Genomic DNA, 7,860 nt, shown 5'->3' with positions numbered 1-7,860 from the left:
TGATGCCATGCTCACAGAGTTGGTGGGAGCCAGGGACAAGCAGGAGCCCCACTTACCCCCATGGAGCCCACCACCCTGGAGGCCATCCGAATGGGACTGGGTCAAGCCACCCACCAGCAGAGAAGCAGTGTCGTTGGGCATGGGAGGCAGGTAGAGAGGGGTCCAGTGAGGCCCTGAAGCCCCTACCCCAGGCTGAGAGGAAGCATGGCTGGTGTTGCCTGCACACTCCACAGAGTGAGCAGGACCCCTGCCCTGCCAGGCACAGGACCCCAGCATCTCTGCACTCTGCACCCTGGGGAGCTGAGAAGGCCCCCTTTACCCCTGCAGGCTCAGGGGTGTCTGCTTTTACTTCCTGGCCTCGCAGCTGTCTGCACCTACTTCCATCATGGAGAGGAGTCTGTCACAGCCCGGCCAGGTGTGAACACACTCAGGACAGTGCAACATGCCAGTCCACTGCCACTCCGAAATTTAGACACCAACAAGCCTGGGAGAGAGGCTGAAGGAGGGCTGAGGACAGCTCATTGCTGCCCTGCAGGCAATCCTTGGCATGAACAGCCTGGACGCCATAAAGAACTGCAGGAGGCAGAGATGCTCCTGGGCGGAAGGTGGTGGGTCCCGGGTGAAGCCCCACCTTCAAACCAGGTAGGGCTTGAAGCCAGGGAGCTGGGCCACCAGTCCTGTGGATCACAGGATAACTCATGGAGCTTTTCACTGGGCCCACCCTTGGCCACCCATGGACCAATCAGGGTGTTCTTCCCTCTGAGGCCCATAAAAGCCTGGGACTCAGCCACAGCTGGACAGATAATGGCATGACCAGGTGCAGAGAGGATCTACCTCTCTGCTAGGAGCCATACACCTGATGAGACATCCTGGCTGCAGAAAGGAGCTGCTTACTGTAGGTCTCCTCTGAGCTGTTCAATTGCTCAATAAAGCTCCTCTTTGTCTTGCTCACCCTTCACTTGTCTGCATACCTCCTTCTTTCTTGTTGCAGGACAAGCACTCTGGACCTGCCAAATGGTGAGGCTAAATGAGCTGTAACAAACATCTGAAACATGCCCTTTGCTCACCACATTGCAGGTGAAGAGAAGGAAAACTGCAGCCCTTTGGGGATCCCATACCTGGGAGCTCCCTGAGCCGGGGCTGTGGCTCCCTGTTTGGGGACCTGCAGTTCCTGGCATCTCCAAGCTTTTTCTGGGTGCCACCACAATCCCAGTGCCAGCCAGGAAAGCTGCTTATGGTGCACCTGGCCCTGCCACAGCCTCACAGAGAGCTGGCACCCATGTCAGCACTTGGAGCTGCCCGCCCCACAGCAGCAGCTGGCGTGTCTCTTTGCACACTGGCTGGACCCCACACTTGTTGATACACCCCTCGCCATTCCACGCCTGACTTGCAGTCTCTCTTGGAGGTGTGAGGTCCAGGCTGGTGGCGTGAGCTGAATGCAGCCCACCAGGCTGAGTAGGTAAAATGAGCCCAGTGGGCCAGAGCAGATCGTGGGCAAAAGAGTCTCTGGCCACGGGTTTCTGGCCAGAAAAGTGACACCCCAAAGATCCTGTAACAGGAACGCCTCCCTGAAAGAGCACTGATTGTGAAAAGATATTTGTGTCATATGTAAAATTTCACCAGATTCTATACAGGATTTTTTTTTTTTTTTAATGGAGACTTGTTCTGTTGCCAGGCTGGAGTGCAGTGGCGTGATCTCAGTACAGGAGAATTTTAATATTCATGATGATTTATCCTGGAGGAGTAAATCAGTCCCCTTCCTCAGTCACTCTGATTTTTCTCCAATTAGCTCATGGACAAAGTGGCCATGTTAGCAGGGATGAGATTATGTATATTCTCAAGAATGATGACTTCCACTTGTCAACACCCATCTAGTTACAGCTATTGTTGTGTGTCCAGTCTTCCAAGAGCAAAGACCAACACTGCATCCCCCAAACTGCACTATTCCCCAGGGTTATTAGCCATCTACCCATTGGTGGATTAAGTTGGACTACTTCTATTATGGAAGTGGCAGATTTTACTGTACTAGACATATATTCTGGATGTAGATTTGCCTTTCTAGTATTTATGACATCCTTGGACATACAGAATATCTTATCATTTTTCCCAGAAGCATCACTTGCGACCAAGGATCTCACTTTACAGCAAATGAAGTGTGGCCACAGATTTATGCTCATGGTTTTCATTGATCTCACTATGTTCCCCATGAACTAGAAGCAACTGTCTGAATGGAAAAGTGAAATTGTTTCTGAAGACTCAGATACAGTACCAAGTAGGTGATAACACTTTGCAGGGCTTGAACAATGTCCCCCAGATGTACTACTATATGCACTAAATCAGAGTTCAATTTATGATGTTATTCTTTCATATTTATGAATCTCATGAAGATGTGTAAATAAATAGATCCTTTCATTATTATCCCTGGTGATCTACTAAAAACATTTTTTCTTCTGTCTCTGTGACTTTAGGCTCTGCTGCTTTAGAGACTGTACTTTAAAAAAATATATATTTCTACCAGTGGACACACAATGATCCCATTAAACTAAAACTTGAGACTTTTAGTGTCTATCTACTTTATTATAGCATACTTTCCTAATTACTGAAATAATAATCAGCTCTTTACTAAATTCCCAGACAATTCAATGTCCTTAGAACATACTATTTCTATTTACCTTCCTCTGTGTTCCATGATTGCCATACATTTTATTATGTATAAAAAGAATTTGTATTTTATACTTGTGATTCATTTGCACTTTCTGACTTTAATTCCACTGATTTTTACATTTCAATTCCACAAATTTTTGTATCTCTGAATTTTATTGTAGATATTTTTCTTAATGTATCACTTACAACAGATAGGTAACAAAAATCTCTCAATTTTTGTCTGAATATTTCTATTTTATTTTTATAATTGAAATATAATTTCAAAGAAAATATAATGCAGTGTTATTATTTTCTTTCAAAACTTTAAAGATATCCATCCATCATCTTCTGGCTTCATATTTTCTGTTGAGAACTTAGCTTTCGAACTACACGTTGTTTTTCTGGAGGTTGTATGTCTTTTTCTTGGTAAGCTTTTAACATATTTAATAGTTTTTGTTTGTTTGTTTGTTTTTGGTTTTATTGTGATAGAGTCTCGCTCTGTCACCCAGGCTAGAGTGTAGTGGAGCGATCTTAACTCACTGCAACAGTTGCCTCCGCAGTTCAAGCAATTCTCCAGCCTCATCCTCCCAAGTAGCTGGGATTGCAGGCACCCGCTAATTTTTCTTTTTTCTTTTTTTGTTTTTTAAGAGGGAGTCTCGCTCTGTCGCCCAGGCTGGAGTGCAGTGGTCTGATCTCGGCTCACTGCAAGCTCCGCCTCCCGGGCTCGCGCCATACTCCTGCCTCAGCCTCTTGAGTAGCTGGTACTGCAGTTGCCCGCCACCACGCCCGGCTAATTTTTTTGTATTTTTAGTGGAGAAGGGGTTTCACCGTGTTAGTCGGGATGGTCTAGATCTCCTGACCTCGGATCCGACCGCCTCGACCTCCTAAAGTACTGGGATTACAGACCTGAGCCACCGTGCCTGGCCTTTTTTTTTTTTTTGGTATTTTTAGTAGAGATGGGGTTTCACCATATTGGCCAGGCTGATCTCAAACTCCTGACCTCAAGTGATCTGCCTGTCTTGGCCTCTCATAGTGCTGGGATTACAGTCATGAGGACATTGTAGTGTTTCTAAAATCTATTTATTTTAAAATAATTGTAGAGTCACATTAAATTGTAAAACATAGTTCAATGTGATTCTATCTATCTGCCCTTCACTGAGTTTCCTCCAGTGATTATATCTTATATAACTATAGTATCATACCAAAACCGTGTATTTCCTTTTTTAATATTTTGTATGAAAATGGTTTCAGATTTACACGAATTTTACAAAAAGGTGCAAAGTATCTGTGTCTTTCAAACACAGATCTTCAAATCTTTCAAATCTTCCCAAGTGTTGACATGTATTAAATCCTAATATAATTATCACATCCAGAAAATTAAAGATACAATTTTACTAATTAAATAGAGACCACATTTAAATTACAGCATATACCCACTAATGCTCTTTGTCTGATCCAGGATCTGATCCTGATTCACATAATTCATTTAATTGTCATGTACAGTTAGTCTCCTTAGATCTGGGACAGTTTCTGTTTTTATTGTTTATTATGACCTTAATATGTTTGAAGAGTGCAAGACAGTTTTTATGTCAAATATTTCTCAATTTTCATTTATATAATGTTCCCTCATGGTTTTGTTCAGGTTATTAATATTTGGCAATGATACAACAGAAGTGATACTGCGTGCTTCCCATATCAGAGGCACCTTATGTCTATGTTTCTTTTTCTTGATGAATTTAGCTTTGGTTACTTGCTTAATGTCAGTAATATGATATGTGCCATATTTCTTAAGTCTAAGATTACTATTTTTCCCTAATGGAATTAAGTATGTGTGGAAAATATCTTAAAATTATGCATATATCTTCTTTCTCATCATAAATTTGCTCTTTAATTTTAACATTCATTGATGATTCTTGCTTGCAAGGAGTGTTACCATGAAAAATTGTATTTTTTCATATTTCTATTGTTTCCATTTTATTTATGCTAATTTGGCTATTAGTATGAATTTCTGTCTCTCCTTCATTTATTTATTATTATGAAGGCATAGCTGTTTGTCTTAGTCTTTGACTTGAATCCATTGCTCTTTTTAAATTGTGCTCAAGTTGCCCCATATGTGTCACCTGGGAGACTTTTCCTATTGTCTCCTGAATTCTTTCAACATATTTTAATCAATTTTGGGCAACTCCTCTCTTTCTGGCACCAAAATAATTTCCAGGCACATCTCACACTTTCCCTGTCCATCCCTGAAATCAGTCATTTTCCAAGGAATTCTGGTTCACTTTATTAAAGAAGCATAGAGAAATCAGTATCTGGGAACTGAGTGAGCTCATTGCTACTGTGATGCCGTTGCTTCTAGCCCTCTCAACAGAGAGCTAGGAAACATATATACACACATCTTTCTCTCTATCATTAAAATCTTTAGTTCATATGAAACCTCTAGTTCTAATTTTACACTAAAGTATTAAATCTCTCCTTTCCACTTTCTTATTGGTAACTAAATATCTTTTTGGAAAGTAAGAAAATTGACTCTCAGCTGGGCACTATAGCTTGTGCCTGTAATCCCAGTACTGTGAGAGGCTGAGGCAGGAGGATTGCTTCAACTCAGGAGTTTGTGGTTGCATTGAGCTCTGATCACTCCATTCTACTCCAGCCTGGGCAACAGAGCAAGACCTTGTCTCTAACCAAGAAAAAGAAATAAAAAAAGAAAGTTGACTCTCATCCGTACGTATTTATTGAAAAAAAATACAATATGTACTTAAAATATTTATTCAGTCCTACAATACATGTAGAGCAGTTTCAGAATTAACTTATATTCTTGTGATAAACACATATATTAGCAGAGTACAATATTTCTATGTAGTTCCTTTTGGCAGTAGCCTTAAAATACATAGCCAAAATACTGATTTCCAGAGACACTTACACAAGTTAGTTTTTCTTCTGCACTCACTTTAGTGCAGCAATTTTATCAATATTGCTGTTATTGTTCATTCACTGTTACTGTTTGTATTCATTTTGGTTTCTCCCCCATTCTAGTTATTTAAATTATATATTAGAGTAAGTTGAGAAAATTTGAGCTGCCTAGATTCACATTTCCTAATATGTCCTCCAAAAACAATGCCAGACAACAAGAGCAAGTGACACCGTACAAAAATGTATGCCCTCAGTTAAGTTGAAGATGGAGAATGGCAAACCCAAAATGGCTAAGTAGAAGAAAGAGAAAGAGAAAGAGAGAAAGACAGAGGAGAGAGGAATGGTTTCTCATCTGCCATAAGCCCTTCTATAATCAAGGGCAGGAAGAAGTAGAAAAGTGAGGGAAAAAAAGCTAGAAATGAGTCTAAGCTTGATCCATAAGCACCATCAGAAAGAATAACTCCACTTTCAATGTGAAAATAATGAAAAACAAATCATAGTAGATAAAAGCAAAATATTTGGTAAGTGACTTAGAAGTACACACAGTTTGGGTTGGCAAAGCCTGGGTCCTGTCCTCTCATTCTCCTTCCTGGACAGCATGAGCTTCACCACTCGCTCCACCTTCTCCACCAATTACCAGTCCCTGGGCTCCATCCAGGGGCCCAGCTAAGGCACCGGTCGGTCAGCAGTACAGCCAGCATCTTTGCAGGTGCCGGGGGTTCTAGTTCCCAGATCTCCGTGTTCTGCTCCACCAGTTTCTGGGGTGGCTTGAGGCCCAGGGGCTGGGCTGTGGGAATGGCCATGGGTCTGGCAGAAATGGGAGGCATCCAGAATGAGAAGAAGACCATGCAAAGCCTGAATAAGTGCCTGGCCCCTAACTGGACAGAGTGAGGAGCCTGGAACCAAGAACTGGAGGCTGGAGAGCAAAATCCGGGAGCACCTGGAGAAGGGACCCCAGGTCAGAGACTGGGGCCATTACTTGAAGACTATCCAGGACCTGAGGGCTCAAATCTTCGCAAATGCTATGGATAATACCCGCGTCGTTCTGCAGATTGACAATGCCTGTCTTGCTGCTGATGACTTTAGAGTGAAGTATGAGACAGAGCTGGTCATCCACCAGTCTGTGGAGAATGACATCCATGGACTCCACAAGGTCACTGATGACACCACTGTCACTCGGCTGCAGCTGGAGACAGATATCAAGGCTCTCAAGGAAGAGCTGCTCTTCATGAAGAAGAATCACGAAGAGGAAGTAAAAGGCCTACAAACCCAGATTGCAGCCTATGGGTTAACTGTGGAGGTAGATACCCCCAAATCTCAGGATCTTGCCAAGATCATGGCAGACATCCGGGTCCAATATGATGAGTTGCCTCGGAAGAACTGAGAGGATCTAGTAAAGCACTGGTCTCAGCAGATTGAGGAGAGCACCACAGTGGTCACCACGCAGCCCACCGAGGTTGGAGCTGCTGAGGGAACACTCAACGGAGATGAGACATACAGTCCAGTCCTTGGAGATCAAACTGGACTGGATGAGAAATCTGAAGGCCAGCTTGGAGAACAGCCAGAGGGAGATGGAGGCAGCTTGCAGATGAAACAGCTCAACGGTATCCTGCTGCACCTGGAGTCAGAGCTGGCACAGACCTGGGCAGAGGGGTAGCGCCAGGCCCAGAGTATGAGGTCCTGCTGAACATCAAGGTCAAGCTGGAGGCAGAGTTTGCCACCTACTGCCACCTGCTGGAAGATGGTGAGGACTTCAATCTTGTGTTAATGCCCTGGACTGTAGCATCTCCATGCAAACCATCCAAAAGACCACCACCCGACGAATAGTAAATTGCAGAGTGGTGTCTGACCGACGAATAGTGAATTGCAAAGTGGTGTCTGAAACCAACGACACCAAAGTTCTGAGATACTAAGCCAGCAGAAGCAGGGTACCCTTGGAGGAGCAGGAGGCCAATAAAATGTTCAGAAGTTAAAACAAAACAAAAAAAAGTATACACAGTTTGAGGCAGCCATCTTAGAAAGGCTGTCCATTAGAAAGGCTGTCCATTTGGGCTTCTGTAATAAAATACCATAAACTGAGAGGTTTATAAAAATAGAAGTTTATTCCTCACAGTTATTGAGGCTAGAAAGACCAAGATCAAGGTGTTGGCAGATTTAGTGTCTCATTTCCTTATAGACAGCACCTTCTTGCTGTCCTCACATGATAGAAGGAACAAGCCGCCTTTCTCAAGCCTCCTTTATAAGGGCACTAATTCCATTCATGAGGGCTCTACTCTCATGGCCTAATCACCTCTCCAATCAGCTGTC

At 43.3% G+C, this 7,860-nt stretch overlaps 1 pseudogene; it reads left to right on the top strand.

Moving 5' to 3' along the window:
* The first annotated feature begins 6,151 nt into the window (after window positions 1–6,151).
* On the top strand, window positions 6,152–7,466 carry LOC105532888 (annotated as a pseudogene).
* The last annotated feature ends 394 nt before the right edge of the window (window positions 7,467–7,860 follow it).

Source organism: Mandrillus leucophaeus, unplaced genomic scaffold (assembly GCF_000951045.1).
Source record: "Mandrillus leucophaeus isolate KB7577 unplaced genomic scaffold, Mleu.le_1.0 Scaffold991, whole genome shotgun sequence".
Classification (NCBI taxonomy): domain Eukaryota; kingdom Metazoa; phylum Chordata; class Mammalia; order Primates; family Cercopithecidae; genus Mandrillus; species Mandrillus leucophaeus.
The sequence above is the reverse complement of the archived record's forward strand: the minus strand, read 5'-3'. Positions and strand labels throughout refer to the sequence as shown.